Below are 21887 nucleotides of genomic sequence, written 5' to 3'. Positions count from 1 at the left end.
TTCGTCTCAAGGTAAAACACATGTTGCAAAACGTGTGCAAACAAAATGGTAGTCGAAGATTGATGGCTAATATAAAAGGTTGTGGAACTTCTGGTAGTAATAATGGTTGTTAATCTTCGAGTGTTGGCATTCACACACATACTAATGGTAGCGGAATTAAACAAAATAATTGTAATCAAGTAACCAGTTGTAAAACTATTTCTATAATTAGACTTAACTCATATGACACATTCGTAATATGTATATAAAACGTATATAAAATACGATAGGTTGTACGAGTATACCTATATATGGTCAAGCAGCTACCTACAGAACGTGCAACTTAGAAATTGTTCAAGCCAAATAATTTATAATGTTTACTGATTATTATGTTTTCCACCTGTCGGAATTGAAATGTTATGTCTTTTTGTCTTGTTATGTCTTATTGAAATGTTAATCATGTTGTGTACACATGTTTTTGAATTGTAACCTAATATAAAAACCATAATTAACCCATATATAAACCTAACATGGTTATAATTTGTTATGTGTGCCTTATTAAAATAAATAAATAAATGGTGATGGCATCCACAAAGTATTGAATTTTGAGTAGGATTGTGTTGAATAAAGATATATTGTTCGTACTCGCATCATCGCATCAGATATGATCGATCGAAGAAGAGGGTAGATTATGGTAACAAATCCATGTACATACAGTAAATGCCATATAAAAAGATGATCTCATAAAAGTTATAAGAGAATTTATTTCTAAAAGTAACTCGGCAGCATACATGTTTCTCTGATCAAATTTTACACCTAATTAATAGCTAAACATTTTTTTATTCTGGTAGCGAGTTATAGCTAGTTTATCTAACATTAGCCATAATTCTGTTCTACTTCTGTTGCTCACTACTTCGCATACCTATTATATGATTATTTTGTGTAATAGAAAGGTTTTTTTAAGACTGCAGTTTTATAATTTCTACATTCTAAGAATTATAATCTCTACTAAGAGAGATGATATATTATGTCAATGTGAGACATGCATTAATATTAATTAATGTAATTCTCACATTGATACATTATATACCTATATATGTATTAAATGATCAATAAAGAAGAAACGATAGATATATTAAACCTATTTATTATGCTATTAACATTATAAATGCGACAGTTTATAGTGATGGATGGATATTTGTTTCTATTTTACGTAAAAACTACTGTACGAATATGAAAGAAATTTGCTACACTGGTAGGTTATTTTCTAACTAACGTCTACTGCTAACGCCTTCCCCTTGGGGGTTTTGCCAGTAAGTACTGACAAAACCACTGCCAAGCACCTGCCAAGCGAAAAGCCAAAAGCCGCGCTTGGCAGGCAGATTGGCAACCGCAGTTAGGCTTTGAAAATGTTTTAAAATGGACACTGCTGCCCATCCCTCACGCCCCCCCCCCCCCCCCTAGTCACCTCACAACACCGACAGGAAAGAAAGGAGTGACCTATTCTATGCCAGGACTACACGAGCAAAAGTTAAAAGAATAATACCAAATTTTTACTACTTTACACGGTTAAAGTATTAAGAAGTAACAAATAAACAAACTCACTTCTAGATTTATATTGTCAGTATTAGTAGATTATAAGGATTATAACACTGTGCTATTAGCTCTACACTTCCATCTACCTATACTGCGTGGATTCTTGAGTGAAGATAAATCCTACTTATAAATGCAAAAAATTGTAAAAATATTTCCATGTTTGTTACTCAATCATGATAAAATATCCAAACGCATTTGTTCGTAGATTAGTACACACGGGTAGATTATATATTAACTTAAAACATACAATATTTTATACTGATTCACGTAGGCTAATCTTTGGGTAACAGCATGTAAACAATAACGAGGAGATGAGAGTATTTTGAACACTGGGTGTATTTCTATAGTATAGTAGTACCCGTGTCGTTGTCTTAACGTTGGGTCCCTTTAAGTAAAGCGACAATTTATTTATGCAAATGTGAACAAGCGTCCTATATTGGCTTAATTAATTTCTCTTATAGCGTATGATATTATTTCACAATTTCACGTAACTAAAATTTTGGTATGAATTGTTGGTAGTATCAATTTAATCTATAGGTTCATGTTACTAGATTGAAATGAATTCATCATGATGGACTAAATGATCTGCCTTTTTATCAATGTTTACTAGTGCCCTGCCAGCATATACTGTTAGCACAGGAGAAGTTATCAATATATATATATATATATATATATATATATATATATATATATATATATATATATATATATATAGTTATTATATAGTTACTTATTATAAATATTGTTCAACTATTTATTTTCTGCGATATTTTTGCTTTAATCAATTCTTGCTTTTTCTTGTGGCTATGAATTATTTTTCATTATATATTCTATATTTCACTAATTTCATTTAATTTTATTATTATTATTTTATTATACTAGTCAGTTTAAACTGTAAAAACTCTGGTACAACGTAGGCTAGCCCTGGTACAAATTAGTCTAGTTTAGGTTCTGTGTCCAAAAATAAAGCGAAATATATACCAGACGTCAGCCGTCAACGTTATCATTGCTTTTACCTTATACATGTTATTACAGTTTATTAGTTTTATTATTAATAAGCTTTCGAAATTAAGTCTGGCTAAAATATTTTTTGTCACTAGGAGCGGGAGACATTTTCTTAAATACACACGGGTAGATTATATATTAACTTAAAACATACAATATTTTATACTGATTCACGTAGGCTAATCTTTGGGTAACAGCATGTAAACAATAACGAGGAGATGAGAGTATTTTGAACACTGGGTGTATTTCTATAGTATAGTAGTACCCGTGTCGTCGTCTTAACGTTGGGTCCCTTTAAGTAAAGCGACAATTTATTTATGCAAATGTGAACAAGCGTCCTATATTGGCTTAATTAATTTCTCTTATAGCGTATGATATTATTTCACAATTTCACGTAACTAAAATTTTGGTATGAATTGTTGGTAGTATCAATTTAATCTATAGGTTCATGTTACTAGATTGAAATGAATTCATCATGATGGACTAAATGATCTGCCTTTTTATCAATGTTTACTAGTGCCCTGCCAGCATATACTGTTAGCACAGGAGAAGTTATCAATATATATATATATATATATATATATATATATATATATATATATATAGTTATTATATAGTTACTTATTATAAATATTGTTCAACTATTTATTTTCTGCGATATTTTTGCTTTAATCAATTCTTGCTTTTTCTTGTGGCTATGAATTATTTTTCATTATATATTCTATATTTCACTAATTTCATTTAATTTTATTATTATTATTTTATTATACTAGTCAGTTTAAACTGTAAAAACTCTGGTACAACGTAGGCTAGCCCTGGTACAAATTAGTCTAGTTTAGGTTCTGTGTCCAAAAATAAAGCGAAATATATACCAGACGTCAGCCGTCAACGTTATCATTGCTTTTACCTTATACATGTTATTACAGTTTATTAGTTTTATTATTAATAAGCTTTCGAAATTAAGTCTGGCTAAAATATTTTTTGTCACTAGGAGCGGGAGACATTTTCTTAAATTGTCGATAATTTTTATTAATTTGAAGTTTATTAAAACAAAGTACTTGTAATATACCTACCTTTCTTTCTATACAGCTACTCTCTATGCAATGGAGCCGGAACCTCAAAAATGTCGTAAGGAGTTGATGAATGTTTGTGTCTCAGAACCTTTGTGGTACTTTATGATGAAATATAGCGAAAACCGCAGTGGATGACGGATGGGTTGAAATGATGATGATGACAGTAATATTAAATCCTGTCCCATATATCACTATAATCATATTTATATTGTTTATAATATATTCTGAAAAAGGTAAAGAGGACTGTTATATTTACGATATTTTATTATAAGCACACTATATTTATGAATGACTCGAATATGTTAATTCACTGGATTAAAAAGAAAGAAAGCTGTAGGCTTTCTCCGTCCCAAATACCTACTACGTATGAATTAAATTTCATAAAGATCGGTAAAGCCGTTATAATGCCAATAGGCAGCAAACAAACTCATACTTACATATATTATTATCTTGTTCCAGTAGTAGATGTTTGAATGTACCCCAAATACATATGCCACTGTTTTTTTGTTTTTTAATGGGTGATAAATGTATGGTAATTCCGTGTGCGCTGTCGGTATACACTGGCAGAGGACCAGTGAGGAATGACAGAGGAGAATAAAAGCAGGTCAGTTAACCCATCCTGATGAATTCAACTAAAATTTACAGGGGGAACCACGTGGATGTCGACCTGACGGAATACTGCTAGTAAAGAGGCTTTTTTACCCCATTACCTTTCCCCCTTATGCCACTGTGTTAGGTTGATTGTAAGAGATCTCTTTTAGAGATAAGTTCACTTTTGCTTACATTGTTTTCTAAATATTCTTTACTGCTCCAATATATGCAGCAATATTTTAGGACAGTATAGAATATTTAATGTTTGTTGCTTAAATACGCTATAATAATCAGCTAAGCAGATTCAAAAAAATTCTATATATAGAGAATCTCAATTCTAGAGAATGTAACTTCCTTATTCATAAAAACGTTAAACTTCATCAATATATTTTAGCTATTAAACTGTATTGTCTCTTCCTTTTGAATTATATCCCCAAATTGAAAGACACTGACAAAATAATGTAATAGTTAAAACAGATTTAAGTATAGGCTTTAGTTTTTATGAATAAAGGGGTAACTTTTTAGCGTAATACTACTGTTATAGTAATATATTATCTTTGGTAATACAACATGGGCAAAATCATGGGTTATATCTAATTTGAAAGTATATAAGATTATATATAAAAGTATATAAGGTATACTTGCCTGCTACAAATTTTCAGTCGCTTAAAATTTATTGAAATATGATTTTCATATTTTAATAATGTTTCTACATCAATTTTCAATTAATAAATTGCCAAGTATCTAATTCTAAAATAAAAAAAAAAACCTTTTAAATTTATCTAAGCATCAAATTCAATACGAACCAGACAAATCGTTACCAAAACTTTATACAAAGTATGGTTAAATAACGGCGTTTTATTCCTTCTGATCCTTCATTTGCTTGTTTAGGATTTCGGTCGTCAATCGACGTCTTATTGAAAAACGTTTGGGATATTTTTAAATTTACAAATACGGAAGGTTTATTTTCAGCCGTTTCGCACACTTAATCAAATGCGTATTTCAAAATGTTTCCGTTTTAATTCCAATTTTCAAAGGACGTCTGTAGTAAATAAATTTCACTCATAAGAAAAAGCCGTGTTCTAAAAAAGTTTTTTTTTTTCTTAAATATATCATATCTTCTGGAGGATAAAGTAGGTTTTGCAAGTTTTTCCTAAACATAAATATGTAAATGATCGTTATAATTGTAAAAATCCACTGCGGAACATAGGCCTCCCGCATAAGGGGGAGTTTTACCAGTAGTTGCCACGCAAGGCAGGCGATGGTGATGTTTTGTGAGGAAGAAGAGAGGAAAGGAAGGGGTGTCCCTTTCTATATCGAGATCACACGGCATGTTAGTGTGGAAAGTTCAATATTCTATATCGTTTTCTGACCCATGAATCATTAGAAAAAATTGTCAGTACCACTGGTAAAACACTATGTTCAAAATATATTAATCATTTAGATTTCATCCTGTATACATACGATACAATCATATATTTTACAGTGGAGTATTATACCACTCAGAGATCTCTTTGGGAACTTGATATAATAAAAACTCAAAAGTCACGTCAACTTAGTGAACGTGAAGAAGCGGTGTGGTATTGTTAAATTGAGAGCAGTTCGACATAAAAGAAATTCTTAAAATTTTCAATTTTCCCGGAATGGAATGTCAGAAAGAGAATTTTCAAGTACTTACCCAGGAGTCGCTAGATAAATAAATTTTACACAATATGTGTAATTCAGTACATTACATAAGTTGAATTTAATACTTTTATTGCAAAACGACTGTAATTATTATTTCATTCAACTTAAAAAAGGATAGTTATATACATACTTATAGTATCAGTAAAAATAAATCACTATAAAATTTGGTATACAGGTACTATATGAGATGGCGAAGGGTTTTTTTTATGGGTGAAAATGGTATAGTAATCCTCCTGCGCTAACGGGATACGCTGGCGGAGCACCAGTGAAGGGTGATAGATGAAAATGAAAACAGGTCAGTTAGCCCATCATGATGAATTCATCAGGAATTAACCATGATAGTTTCCAGGGAGAACCGCGAGGAGGTCGACCAGGTTGGGTATATTGCTAGCAATGGGATTCTCAGTCTCCATTACTAACAATCCCTTTCCTCCCATCCCTTTCCCCTTAATGGCGAAGAGTATGGATTACTTTTTATCACGGTCAGTAAAAATATCCCTGTAAAAGCTAGTAAAAAATAACTACGCTGGCTGTAGTCATTAGGTGTCTATATTTTATCTACAGAAGGGGTCCAGTCTCTGGAAATGGCGTGGACTGAACGCGTTATCTACTGAGACAAGTAATGAAAGTGAATGTAGAAGTATTAGAGTCTTTAGCACTTGATTTTCGGATGATCGAAGTCTCTGCCTATCCCGAAAGCGACTTGCTATGAAGACAGGTAGATAAACTGAAATTTCAAAACTAAAGATGTTCTTGTCGACTATTACCTACTATTGTCGTGAACGTGGGAAAGGTATTGTTAAGAATGGAGTCTAACAGTTCCATTGCTAGCATATTTATACCTTACTAGGTCACGCGGTTCTTCCTAGAAATCATCGTGGTTAATTCTTATGGAATTCGTCACGAGGACAAATTGATTTACATTCATCCTCGCCCATCACCTCTCACTGGTGTCTCGTCAGCGTATACCGATAGCGCAAGCGGGATTATGATTCCATTTTCAATTATAAAAAAATTGTGAACGTACAGTAGTAGACATGTTCACATTTTGTCTTGTGCTTGGATTAATTTAATTTGTAAATGTTGTTTTACATCACCAGAAAGTTAATAGGAAACTTATATGACAACTTTTAAATATCAGACGACTTCGAACTTTCGTCCTTTGTGGTGTATAAGACAGAAAAGCATATCACTATGTCACTGACATATTTTTGTGTGTATATTACGCAATATCTTTGCAGATTGTGAATGGAATTTAATGATTAATTCGCCCACGCGAATCTCCAGTTACCAGAAGAATTTCTTTGATAAATTAGTTTGTTTCAATCTGGGCTCGCTCAAATTGTTATTAGTCAAAGAATTTTTGGAATGGTTTTAATAGTTTCAGAATCCTTAACGAAATGGCAAACAATCCGACGGCGTACCTGAAGTGAAATAGTAATCATGAACATTAAACAATACTATCGTTAGGCATAGAGTCTAGACATTTAATGAATTGAATGCTCTTCAATTAATTGTAAAATTGTCCTAAGGTAGTATGTATGTCTCTACTTAGTAATTTCACTATAGAATATGTTTTTTTTTTTACAACACTGGGGGCAAACGAGCATGCGGCTCACCTGATGGTAAGTGACTACCGCCGCCCATGGTCACCCACAACACCTACGGCATTGCAGGTGTGCTGCCGGCATTTTAAAAAGGAATATGCTCTTTTTTTGAAGGTTATGTTGTCGTATCGGTTCGGAAATACTGGTCCACATGTATCTTAAAATTATTTAGCTATTTAACTATGATTAAGTAACAAACGTCAAATACATTTACAAACTTTCATATTTTATAATAATAACTAGTAAATGTATAGGTATATTATATATGTATAACGGATTGTGTTCTGAAGAACTCTTCAATATGATGTCTACAGTCACCTTTCATCATCGTCCGTTTCTAGTAAGTGTCGTAAAAGCCGACTAAGGGAGAATGAGGGATGGGCAGCAGCGTCGCTCTTAAAACATCTCTACTGACTACTCTTAAAACATCATATTCTCTAACTGCGGTTTCCAATCCGCCTGCCAAGCATGACAACTACTGACAAAACCCCCCAAGGGGCAAGCTTATACTTCGCAGTGGACAGTTAAAAGCTTGTATGATGATGATGATGAAGGTTTCTTAAGGGTCGGAAACCCGTGTGTGATATTCCTGGTGTTACAGGCGTCCATAGGTCAAATGACCCTTTTTACGATCAGACGGGCCGTATGCTCATTTGTCATCAATCAGTAGTATAGAAAAAACGTTGTTTTGCTCCCTGCCACACCATTTTTATCACTTATAGAAATCACCCCATCTCTTAAGTTGGAATAAAACAAGTTACACATTTACAAAATTTCATCAAAATTGGAGATTAGCGAGTACGAATATTTTGATAAAGGATTTTTTAAAAAAAGTTTTCCTAACTTGATTAGGAATATATATTATAACAAAAAGATTATATTATGTTCAATATGCATGTAAAATTAAAGTGAACAAATTTGCAGTTTTTTTTCCAGATTGTTTTCAAGCGCAAACCAAGCGGATCGCTAGGTGAATAAAAGAGATTTATGCCTCCCTAGCGTACGTTCCTATAACATTTTTTTCCACAAAGCTTGGATTTGTGTTCAGCATTTTGCAATTGGCATGTAGGTTATTATGTCAGATATATGTTTATGACTGTTATCCCAAATGGGGTAGTTAGTCAATGGTATTTATTAGTTGATTGTTGCAAACATTTGAATTATACATGATAGGAGGTGAGATTGTCGCTATTTCATAGATAACTTGTTTTGGTAATAATGTTCAGAAGAAGGAAAAAGGTTAGTTGATTTTAGAGATATTGAACTTAGTCATATTACTAATATGAGTATAATAAAATTTTAACTAGACTTTATTTGTACATGGGAATAATATTTAATTAAAAATAATTTGAGAAGTTTTAATAAGAATTAATCTTGATTTAGCATCAACAATATTTTTTTCATATTTTGTAACTTTGTCTATCAGTATGTTTATTCAGGTATCATACAAAATCTACTGCCCTGAATTGGATGCGATTTTTGCAGTGATATTTCGAGTCTAATTTAAAATTTGCTATATATTTAAAAATTAAAAAAAAAAAAGTAACTACGAGGCAGTCTTTTTTCTTCAAAATATGTGGGATATGAAAATACCTCGCATAATTGTTTGCTATTCTAAGTTGCATAAAAAAAATATATTAATGTAAATTCAGAAATCGTAATCCGACTATGGGAAAAATATAATTAAAAAAGAGAATGTTCCAAAATCAATTGAGAAGACATATTACTTGTAATCTATATCACTCGATAATGAATTATCATCAATACATTATTATGGATTGAGTGATATGGGGTCATTATTTCGACATTCATCCAACGAGATGAGAGACGGAGCTATGGCGGATCGTATATAAATACAAATATAAGTTGCTAAAACATAAACCTTTCTTTTACTTTTTGTGTAGTTGGGAAAAAAAGTATTATATTTTATGAGGTAATCGACATTTATAAGACCAAAACATGTTTTACGCTTGTATATAAATTTCTTTCTACAACTGTTCGCGTAAAACTAAGTAAATTCTAATTTTTACTTTGAGTGCCAAATTTCAAGTTCATACATGTAATTACCTACTAAGATTCCATACTAACATTTCACATTAATAAAGGTAAATTTTAATAAAAACGACCTATCCTCAGAATTCAAGGTAGCGTAGCAGAAATGGTTCATAATTCTTTATTATTTATTCGACAGAGTTTACTCTCTTGTTGATCTCGAATTCAATTTATTAGGATAAAGAAAATACTGTATTTATTTGTAGAGCAAAATATTATTGTATTTATATTGTACTTTTATAATATTAATACATTATTTCTATTTATTCTAACTACTATAACATTAGTATGGTAACTCATTTTATCTGACCTTACCATATTTCTATTTCTATGTGCTAACAGTATAGAATTGAAATGAAGTGGTTACAGCAGTAATGTATGTAAATAGATAAAATCACTTTGCCATATTACAATCGAGTAATAAATAGAGCATCGTAATGTAGAATACATCTATAGATAAGTTCTAGGAATGATGCCACATTAACAGTACCTAATACCCTGAGTTAGGTGAAAGGGATTGTTAGCAATGGGGATTAATGGTCCCATTGCTAGCAAGCCCCGGCAGGTCGACCTTCACCATTGTGCATACTTGTTGCATTGGTCACGATCGACTAACTGACCTGAGGGCCTACCATGAAATGTTTTCCTAAATTTCGGAGCCAAAAGGAACCAAAATTGAAGTTAAAATTACATAATACTTACCGTTTGGAAACATTAAAAATGTTAAAATATTGTTCCTTTGTACTTTTATGATAGGATGTATGGCGAACAAATCTCCATTTATTGGTCCGATTTTGGTATAAACAAAAACACGAAATTGAGTCCGAAATTTCGGAATTTCATTTCATGGTAGACCCGCTGCTTTCATGCTCATTTATCACCCCTCACTGGTGCTCCGCCAACGTATACCGATAGCGCAGGCGGGCTTATCATTCCAATAACAACCATTAAAAAAGTACCCTGAGCACACTATTATACTCGTATTATGTCTGAGGATAAAATTATTTATCACGTTCACCTGATGTGTGATCTCTTCCCAGGTTTCTAAGCCGAATAGATAGAATACAAACAGATGCAACAAAAATATTAGTATCTTTATAATAAAACCTTTAAAATAATATTAACTTTCTAAAAAACTTATACTGTCTAATAACTATTACGGTATAAAACTTATTTCAGCTCTTGTAGAGTTTTATATTTCATTTATGGTTATTTCTAAATTCAAAAGAAAGTTACGAAGCACTCTATAATTAGAAATAATACTACGTTTCTTTATTAAGAAATTCATTTTAAATTTACTCATATACTGGCGCATCCCTTGCGAAATCATTTTAACAATTGTCATACGAACAGAGTTACATTTTACCTGAAATCTTTAAATTTTAATGTTTAATATTTAAAATGTGTTTAAGGAGGTTTTAATGAATTACAGTATTAGAAATAATACCTGCGGTAAAGTTATTAGACTTTAATATGTCCTCAAAATGGATTGAATATTTTGCATGAAAAACGACGTGTCTGATAGTTGAATGATTGTTTTGAGGACATTTTTTGACATTCAACGCTCTCGATATTCGAGTACTTATATATGATTTTAGTTTATTAAACTAATGTAATATTTCAACAATCCGATTCGATAGGACTCTAACTCAATTCTCTAAGCTGTCTAGGACGAATGTGATCCCAATTACATGGTACGGTGGCAATTTTTCAATTTTCTCCCTCTTCAACTGGACACACTCAGCCTGGATAACTGAGAGATGCGGGTTCAATCTCTGATGGATTAAACTATCAAATTATTACTTATAATATCTGAATTCTTATTTTTTTCGTGTTAAACGTAATATGTTGATTGCAATATTAAATGTGTTTACCCAAGTGCTTTTAAAATGATAATTACACTATATTACCTTAGAGGTACATAATATACTTATATGTATTTGTATGTTTCATTCCAGATAGCTGTTGTTACACTATAATATATACATATAAGTTTTTTATTTAAAATGATTGTGAATTTTTTTATTTTGAAAACGTAAATTACAGAAGATAATGTGGAAGTCGGATTGATGGACCAATGGTAATTGATGATGTTATTTCGTAAAATATTTTTGTTTTACAACTATTTTTTGCCTGCAATTTTGTATGCGTGATGTTTAGAAAATGTAACTACTTTTAGGAACGTCTATCAAGAAAAATGTACTGTAGATTATAGGTAAGATATTCAAAATAGCATCTGTATTAACGGCTTTCCATTCGGTGCATTAGTTTTTGCATGATACTAAAATAAGTATATAAATAGACAGAGATACAGAAATACTAAAAATTATTGTTTCGGTTTTAATTACTTTTATTAAAATCATATTTAAGAAAAAATTATGAAATATTTCTTATATGCATATATCTAGTTACAATTTTATTTTATTAATTATTTATTAGATATTATTAAAAAAAACCTTGTATTTAAATAATCCTAATATCCAATCATCAAATCAATCAAACATTTGGAATAATTAAAATCGGTTCACATTTAGCCCAAATATCGCGTAATGTATAATATGGTCAAATTGAACCCTATAATTTTATACAAATGTATGTAGATATTTACAATTTCTTGGAAATAAATATTAGTTACAAATACTGTAAAAGTTTAAGCAGTAGTATTAAGCAGTAGTATATCCGAATCAATGTATCTTAAACTTAAAAAAAAAGAGTATATTCCTTTTGAAAATACCCGCAGCATATCTCCAATTCCTAATCATTTACCATCAGGCGAGTCGCATGCTCGTTTAGTTTGTCTTATAAAAAAGTCTTTTAGTTTGTCTTATAAATAAGCAAACGCAATTAGCATAAATTGTATAGCGTAGTTATTTTACAATCGGTAGTTGGTAAAATATTACCGGCTTTCACGAAGCAACAGATTTCAGACTTTAACTAGTTTAATCTAAAATTAGTTTCCTTGTAGATTGCACTGGCAAACTAATTTCAGGCCAGACTGAATTGATGGCAGTACCTAATCTCATATTAGATTAAAGTATTACGACAGAATATTATGTCCCACCGGAATAATAAAGTTGGATTTCATTTTTATTAGAGTCGGGGCTAACTTGTTCTGATTTTATTGTGTTTCTACTATGAAAATAGTTTCATTTTCCTCTTATTAACCTATTAGGGAGAAATAAAATATTACTATCTCTATTTTGTATTTTCAAAATTATGATCCATAGAGTTTAATATTCCCAAAAGCAAAAGAATTTACTTGTGTATTTTTCAATATAAAGAAATACAAAGTGTCGTATTTTTTTATAAAAGAAACAAAAATTATAAATTGTATATTTATACCTTTTTTCTAAAATTCTTTAACAAACTATATTTAATCATCGAAATAAAACAAATCGCATGTAGTTCTGGCATGGAATGGGCTATCTCTTTCTTTTCCATGAACGTCGAATCTGACGACTAAAGGAATTTCATGGTCGGGGGATGCGCTGCAGCGTTCCTCTTGAAAAATCATCAAAGTCTGCGCTTGCCAATCAGGTTGCCAAGTATGGCAACTACAGATTATCCCTTCCCCTCAAAGAGAGGTCTAATTTCACCAGTGAACAGTTAATGGTTGATATGATGATGACGATGATGATGATGAAATAATTTGTTAAATATTTCCACCATTTTATTATTTTGGGACTTCTCCTAAAATAATATACATAAATATACGTTTATAAATATGAATATTAATAATAAACTCCTCCGTGCAAATGCGTATGACGTTAGCGAATACGACACAATACGTCATCACCTAATCCTTTCGCAAAGAGACAAAATAAATACAAATAAGCTGACAGATTGGCTTGCTTTCGAAATTTTCACAGTAAACAATTTTTTTGTTTCGTTATTTTTGTTAAAGACAGATAAATGTTTTTTCACTTTTTTTACACTTTGAACCTCTATATCCAGATACATCTCATCAGTTTTAAATGCTGGAACCATTCTTGATTTCAATTTTCAATTTCATGCTCCCAATTAGGCCTTCTTTATGACATTACCTTTATGATTGCTATACCTAAGTGCCATAAAGATGTCCTCGGCTCACTTAGTCAGTTACCTCTCTGTTATAAACCTATTTACATTCAACGATTTTTTTATTTTTTTTTATGTTTTATTGTAATATTATTACTGACATTGTCGTCTACCACTCATCCCTTTAATATCCGTTGTAACATTTCATTTTTAAGAATTTAATCTTAATTTCAATAGGACACTAGATAGGCGAGAATGAAAAGGTGCATCAGTTAGCCCATCGTGATAAATATACCTGGAATACAGCACGATGGTTTCCAGGGGATACCACGTGGAAGTCGACCTGACTGAGTATATTGCTAGCAATGGGACTGGTAGTCTGCATTATTAACAATCCCTTCCCCCCCCCCCCCCACCGGTAGGTTGTAGGTGTTTGTATTATAAACTAAATATAATTAGAACTTATTATAATTCTATTACAATTATATCTTATATTATAATATATAGCTACGCATGACATTGTCACTGTATCTAACATGACATTCTTGTTAAGTGCAGTTAGCTAAGAACTAGAACTAACACTGTTCTTTTACATAATTCTATGCCAATGTACATAAAACACGCACTGTAAGTCTATAGAATTAGACTTACATAAAATATGACAACATGCATTAGCTTACAACCGAGAGATAACATTGTTCCATAGACACATATCACACGCAGGTGACATCTGTCACCGTGACAGTTATGTGACATGATGTCTAGTTCACGGTGTGTGTTTAAAATATATATGTATATTACGTAAGTGCACACAAATAGATATACAATGATGTATGACAAGCTAATTAGTAAATATATTATGTATATACATAATGAAATTTATTTATTCAGTAAATAAATTTCATTATGCAAGGCACATTATAACACATAGCATACTTAATATTATCTATATTAGAATATTATAAAGAGGAAACATTTGATTGTTTATTTTTAATTTAAAAACTACTTAATTGATTTTAATAATTAAATTATACTATTTCAGAGTATTCTATCGACCTTTGCGAAGCTAGACTGGAGCGCTAGTATGGTAATAAACAACTGTACAGTCACATGCTGATATGAGTGTACACTTTTCCAAAAGAATATCACATAATTCTAAAAATTCTTTGATAATCGTAGAATCACTTAAATATAGACAGTGATTTAATGGAAATATTTTTGGTTTCCTTTTTATAAAATAGAATTATATTAATTTAACAAATGTTTGTATTTAACAAATAAATTTATAAGATATAAAATTTCTATAATAATTAGTGAATTAATATATATATATATATATATATATATATATATATATATATATATATATATATATATATATATATATATTAGTATATTAACACCGGACGGTGTTCTCTACTTTATTGAGGAATTCTTGCAATAAAATATCATTTACGTCCATTTTTGTTAGAGGAACTACAAAGAGTTTATTATATGTACATAGACAATAACAATTTAACCAAAATTTGTTTAAAAATAATGCTTTTGGGTATGTAGCAAACGTACTCAATCAATATATAACTCATTGTTTACAATAAATATGTCAAGGTTACTTTTTTACTTGTTATACTATTACTCTATGTGGCGGACATATTACGAATTGTTATAATGAATAATTGAATTGAATAAAATTGCGTTTCACAAAAAAAATATCAACTTCAATTGTGATAAAACGAATTATTTTGATTTTATAAAACTATACTTTTAAATCGATTTTGATAATATTTTCATGGGACCAATCTGTAATAATAATAATGTAATAAGTATATGCTTTCAGATAAAAACAGAATTTTCCAAATTTGTTTATAACTAATGGAGATATGAGGTAACAAACGTTAAAAAAATACAGCTTAATTGAGAACTTCTTTCTTTTTTTAAGTTAATTGAAAATACATGAACAGTACTCCATATGTATTATTATTTCAGAAAACTAGGAGCCTTTGTCGCCAATACTTGTTTAAGGAGGTTATTGATTGTCAAGTGTATACATCTATTACTTATAGATGTATACACTTGACTAGGTATATTCATTTCGATATATAACGTGTAATATTTAATATTAAATCAAATTTAAATTTTATCGTTAGTCTATTCAAGCAAAATGTTGTAGAATTCCATACAGAACCATTGAAAATAGTAGCAAAAGTATATTAGTATTATCCTCAATCAATATAATAAAATACATATAATAAAATTGTAACTGATCGCTGTCTGTACATGGAAGATATATAATAAAAACTGTTATAACTTTGTGAACGCAATATTATCAATACCATCGAACATAATGATTTTTAGAATTTTTGTTACATCCCTGTCTGTACGTTTGTGCACGCTAATCTCAGAAAAGACTAAACCGATTTGAATACGGTTTTCCCTAATACGTTGCAGTTTGCTCCATTATTATTTAGTGTTCGTTTTATTTCAATCGGTTTATAGATAAAAAAAGTTGTATCAATCTTAAGAATCACATATAAAATGCTATAAAATAACCGATCAGTTGAATTGGCTGAAACTTTATAAAGGTATTAGGTATGTAATCATCATTTAAGTATATAATACAATATAGGACCAGATTTATAAAAGGTTCCAATGGGAATACGGGAAGTACATAGTTAGAAGCGGACAACACCGCGCGAAACGACTAGTAAGTCATTATATAGATTGATGCTCAGGAAACTACAAAATATGTGTATCAGCGGATGTAAAAATCGCCACTTGTTAAAATAAATATGGCGTCGTAAAATATATTTCAAATAAGTATTTAATGTGGAAGTGAATTATTAGCCGAGTATTTCATGAATATTAACAACGATATCGTGTATTTAACTACCATATTTATTGAAATAAATTGCTTTTATTTTGTTTGGTTCATTCAAAATTTATTGTAGTCTAGCATTGTTACAGGTGTGACTAATAGCTAGGGTGAAAAATTCGTAGTAATGTCATAGTTAATTTCCAGTCAAAATAAAATATGGTGCGACATTAATTTAATTAAAATAAAACCGGTCAAGTGAGAGTTGTACTCACACACTGTGGACTCTTTGGATACAATAATTATTTACTGTATTTTTCTTAATTTTATAACTCGTGAATTTAAGTGCAAATAAATCTGTAAATAGGTTGTTGTTTTTTTTTCTTTACGTGATAATTTATTTTAAATACTGATAATGTATATAATTTGGTACGAATATAAATATGAAATAATTTGGTTCATGAATACACAAATGCATTTATTATGTTTCTTAAGAGAAGTAATAACAATTATTATTATGGTAAGATATTCTTATCTTTTTTTTTATACAACTTAGAATGGCAAACAAGCTGATGGCCCACCTGATGGAATGTGGTAACCGTCGCCTATACACATGAGCAGTATCATGGACATAACAGAGTATACTGTTTCGCTTATTTATGATAGTTTTAAGAAAATTCTAAAAAAAATTTATTTCTTTCGCAATACAATATACAATTCACATATTGATTTTCATTTTGTCAAGACAATTATGTAATGTAAAAATTTTATATAATTGAAAAATTGAAATATTTTGATATCATTTTTATTGTTAAAACTCATGTTGCTTTTGATTTTTTGTTTGATATCAATATTGTTACACAAACGCTTGTACTCTTTACTAAATTGTTAATAAATATTTGGCAATAGTCCTTGTAGTTGCTGATAGTTGTAAGACAATCTATGCAGAAGAAAGGTTCTTGAGAAGTTACGCTGTAGGAGCAAATTCAGTGTAAAACGACCCTCCACTAGATGGAGTGACAACCTCAAATTCATTTTTGCATTGAGGGGAGCCAGAAGATGCAAGAGACTCGGGACCGTTCCTTATGACAATCTATAGGGAAGGCCTATGTTAAGTGGACAGATAACGATAAAACCCTAGAAATGTAATAGGTAGGGCATCTATTAATCTATAAGTTTTTATTTTAACGATTTATATGTAAACTACATAGTTATTTCCGCGACTCCGTTATTCTAATTTTTATACCATGAGAATCCGTTACCAGTCTGATTTGGCTTGATACATTTAATTCTATTTTTTTTTTGCAGTGAAATTACGAGTGTAATTGGTTTTTTGTATTTTCCCGTGAGAATCCGACATTTGTCTGTATCAAATCCTCTTAAAATTGATATAAACATTTGATTTATTTTTTTTTTATTGACATTTTTAACCAAATTAAAATCGGACGTTTTCTATTCGCATGATTTCTTTTCCTGTATTAAGCACTGCTTTTTCGTATTGTAAACAGTTTTCGATAATTCATTTTCAATTCAACAATTCTATATGGATTGCAAAAATAAATGATCAAAATTTCTTTTGGATTATTTATGCTTTTAATGGCATATTTATTTTGTCACGATTGATTTTTTCTTTTTTGGCTACTAAAAACTAAAAAAGCTTAAATTCTGCACTTATTTCGATGATTATGGATAAAATAATGTATCATCTATATATTATTTTATCTCTATTCATAAAAATAAGTATAGAATTAGACAAGATTTACTGTGTTGCAAACAAGAAAAAATACCGTCGAATTAAATATCATCTTCAATTTGGAATCTGACAACCGGAATAATAGAAAAGTGGTAATAAGTAGATTTGTTTGTAGAATTTTCGAAGACTTTCAAAACTAAGACAACTCCGTACGTAAGTTTCGTCATTAGTAAAGTTTCCTCTCTCTTGTATTTTTCTTTAGATACGTCTTCAAACTTATATTATTGATCCTTTCACAATGTATCCACCTACTTAGAACTATTACAAACTAGAGTAATGAAATTTCAATTTAAGACTCAGTGTATATATAATCTTGAAGATTAAAATTTTTTGTAATATTTTTCAATTTACATAATTTTTTCTTAAATCTATTTAATTTAGTATTAATATAATATCTTATAGGTAAATTAAATAAAAGTTTGTAAAGGATAATCACCTGGATGCTCGTTAGTAATTCTGTCTAATTCATGTGGGAAATGTATAGAAATATACGAAACAAATTTTATTTTTGGTGTTAATAGCTATTAAAAAAAATTATTTTAATATTTAATTAAAAACATTTTTTTTGTTTTAAATATTCGAAGATATTAGCACTATTTTTAAAGTGCTGTATTTAATAGTTTAATGTAACACTGAATAATATAAAATTGAAAGTTTATAAGAATGTCTTTGTCTTTTTCTCAATGTCCTCTACCCAAAAGTTGTCTGGAAGAGATTGCTTAGCGATAAGGCCGCCTTTTGTACCACTTCTCATTAATATTTACTGTATTTGTTATTTCTCTTGTTACTTGGTGCAATAAAGTGTAAATAAATAAATAAATAAATGTTTTTTTTAAGATTCCATTGAAATTTAGGAAACAAATAGCTCATTATCTAGAATAACCACATAGGGTATTTATTATCTCAGTTCACGCAGGCATAGTCACAAGTAACAGTTAGTACCGTAATAAGTACTACAACTAAAGTACACATTTCAGAAATTTGGACAATCTATTATAATTATATCTGGAAGATTGGAGCATCTGGCTCGCACGGCCCCAAAGCAATACATGTACCTATATCGTATTGTTTACATTTCGTTATACTGCGATAACAGATCGTAATAAGTATCTCGTGACAGATGTCTGTGCATAGGAGATATTTAAGGAAAAATAATATGAATGGTCTTAATAAGAGTAAAAAAGGCCAAAACAATATTTTTTAGGAAATTTGCCTGCGTCTATATATATATATATATATATATATATATATATATATATATATATATATATATATATATATATATATATATATATATATATATATATATATATATATATATATATAAACTACTACTTGAAATTAGATGCGGAAGATCTAATTTAAGTATCGAGACTAAACACGCACCAGTTTTTAAAAACTGGTGTGTGTTTTGTCTCGATACGCCATCCAGAAGTAGTATATTTCTGAAAGCCACATGTACGAAACAGCATGCAAAAAGCCTATAATAATTCAATCAGGGTTATACGGAGTCACACACAGATGTATTTCGTAACATAATGAAAGAATTCTGGCATAAAATTTACGAGAAGAGCATCCTAAAAGTAAAATCAGAGAAGCTAGATAGTGCAATTTTCCAGTACAACTCCAATGGTCCTAAAAGACTTTACTACATTATAGGTCCAGTCATTACCAGAGGGAGACTTTGTACAAAAGTCGATTGCTTGGGTACCTCTGTCCCATTCGTGTTTCAACCGTGAAGCAGTTGTGTTTCTGTTTGAAGGGTAGGATATGGCGTGAATTTACAGGGTACAAAAGAATAACACCTGAGTCCTCAGGAATGGCAACGCTTGGGGGGGGAGGTTATCATGGGTGAAACAGTATACTCTGTTATGTCCATGGTACTGCTCATGTCTATAGGCGACGGTTACCACTTTCCATCAGGTGGGTCGTCAGCTTGTTTGCCATTCTAAGTTGTATAAAAAAAACATCATCAGTATTTTATCAGCCGTTAACTGTCTACTGCTGAACATAGGCCTACCCTATATGGGGGGGTTTTGTCAGTAATTGCCACTCTTGGCAGAAGGCTGTTACGATATCCACTGGAATGGAAGTGATGGCCTATTCTATGCCGGGACTACACTGTAAATAATTGCAGTACAACTAGTAAACACAGAGAATTATATAAATAAACTTTTATTAACATAGTTTACGAATCCTGTTTTTTGTACAGCATGATAATGGAATGGTGACTCTACCTGCCCTATCGGGACATCAGTAAAAAATGATAAACTTGTCATGACAAATTCATAAGAAATCACCATGGTGTTGCTAGCAATAAGACTATTAGGCCCTATTACTAACAATCCCTTCACCATGCGAGTCCTTTTAGTAACACGTTTTTAATAAATGAATATGAAACGATATCCCTTTCTGGAATTAACTACTATAGTTTCCAGTGCGGCTGATTGGACGTCGGCCTGACATGGATTATCGTTATCTACTCGGTCTAAGTAATCTTAATATATCCTTTCTGTTACTAACACATTATGGATTCTATTAGCGATTAAAAAAAATATAGTTTAAATGTACGTAACCTATGCATATTAAATACTACTGTTTTGTAATTATAGTATAATCTTTCATCTAGAATTTCATTAATATAATAAAAATATGTATAACTAGACAATTTGTATATAAAAGAGATAATTAAGAAAAAATGATGTCTATTTGTTTTGACGTCATGCAAAAACTACTACACCAAATTGAATGCGGTTCTCACAGTTATATTCCTAAAGGTCTAACCTAAAAACTGGTATATGTTTTATCTTGATATACCATCTATAATTGGTCTATTTTATTAGTTTTCTTACTACATACTAAAACCTACGCATACGAAATTATTGGCAATAGCTAGGTATAATATAAGATTATTAACGAACCACGATAAAACCAGTACGCGCGTTTATCAATGCGTACACACTCTTTGATAGTTATTCTCGCACTGGGAAACGTAAACATTGGATTATCGTGCGTATTGCGAGTGTTTAGTATGCTAATGTTTATTGTTGCTTATTCCACACGTCTCATATCTGACTGGCGACGTTTCATTGAAAAAATATGAATATAAATTTTAATAACATATCAATTAAAATGTACTTACACCAAACAGTCGGAGCAGAAATTAAAATACGGGATTGATTGTTCACAAAACAATGGACACTATGTACGGGCACGGATACAGAAGAACACAGGGACGCACCGAATAATAGTTCCGATATGGTCGTGAGCCGATGTTTAGTTCATAATTAATTAATAAGTTGAATGTTTAATTCATAGTACAGTTTCGCGTAGTACGACGCCGGTAACCGCGTACCGGTATGGAGCGCAGTCCGCGGTAGCTGTGAGTAGACTGCGGCGGAACGGTACGGGTGAGGCACGCGGGCGGCAAGGTGGCTGCCGGCCTGGCCAGCCACGCTCCCGCCCGCCCAGCAATACCTTTGTAACCCGATGATTTCCTGCCATTGTACAATTTTCGCGACATTTTTTTTTTAGTATTGCGTATGAAAGCGCGATAGTATTTAGTAAATAAATGATACTAGCAATTTTTCTTATGTTAATTAGGATAAAAAGTTGTTTAGGTATATGTTTATCTAATATTGAGTAGTAAATATGTAAATATTTATATCCAAATATTTAAAAAAAAATTCAATTTACATTTATAATCATCGTCATTG

The 21887-nt window shown here is 30.7% G+C and overlaps 1 protein-coding gene across 1 annotated transcript in view; it reads right to left on the bottom strand.

Annotated features, from left to right (window-relative positions):
- Window positions 1-21552, bottom strand: part of LOC113511894 (protein qui-1) — a 146445-nt gene extending 124893 nt beyond the window's left edge. The window contains exon 1 of the mRNA XM_052894470.1: window positions 21314-21552. The gene's annotated coding sequence lies outside the window, so the exon portion shown is untranslated. The remainder of the gene's footprint in view (window positions 1-21313) is intronic.
- Between the last annotated feature and the right edge of the window lie 335 nt (window positions 21553-21887).

This window comes from Galleria mellonella, unplaced genomic scaffold (assembly GCF_026898425.1).
Source record: "Galleria mellonella isolate WM207_F2 unplaced genomic scaffold, CSIRO_AGI_GalMel_v1 utg213, whole genome shotgun sequence".
Lineage (NCBI taxonomy): Eukaryota > Metazoa > Arthropoda > Insecta > Lepidoptera > Pyralidae > Galleria > Galleria mellonella.
The sequence above is the reverse complement of the archived record's forward strand: the minus strand, read 5'-3'. Positions and strand labels throughout refer to the sequence as shown.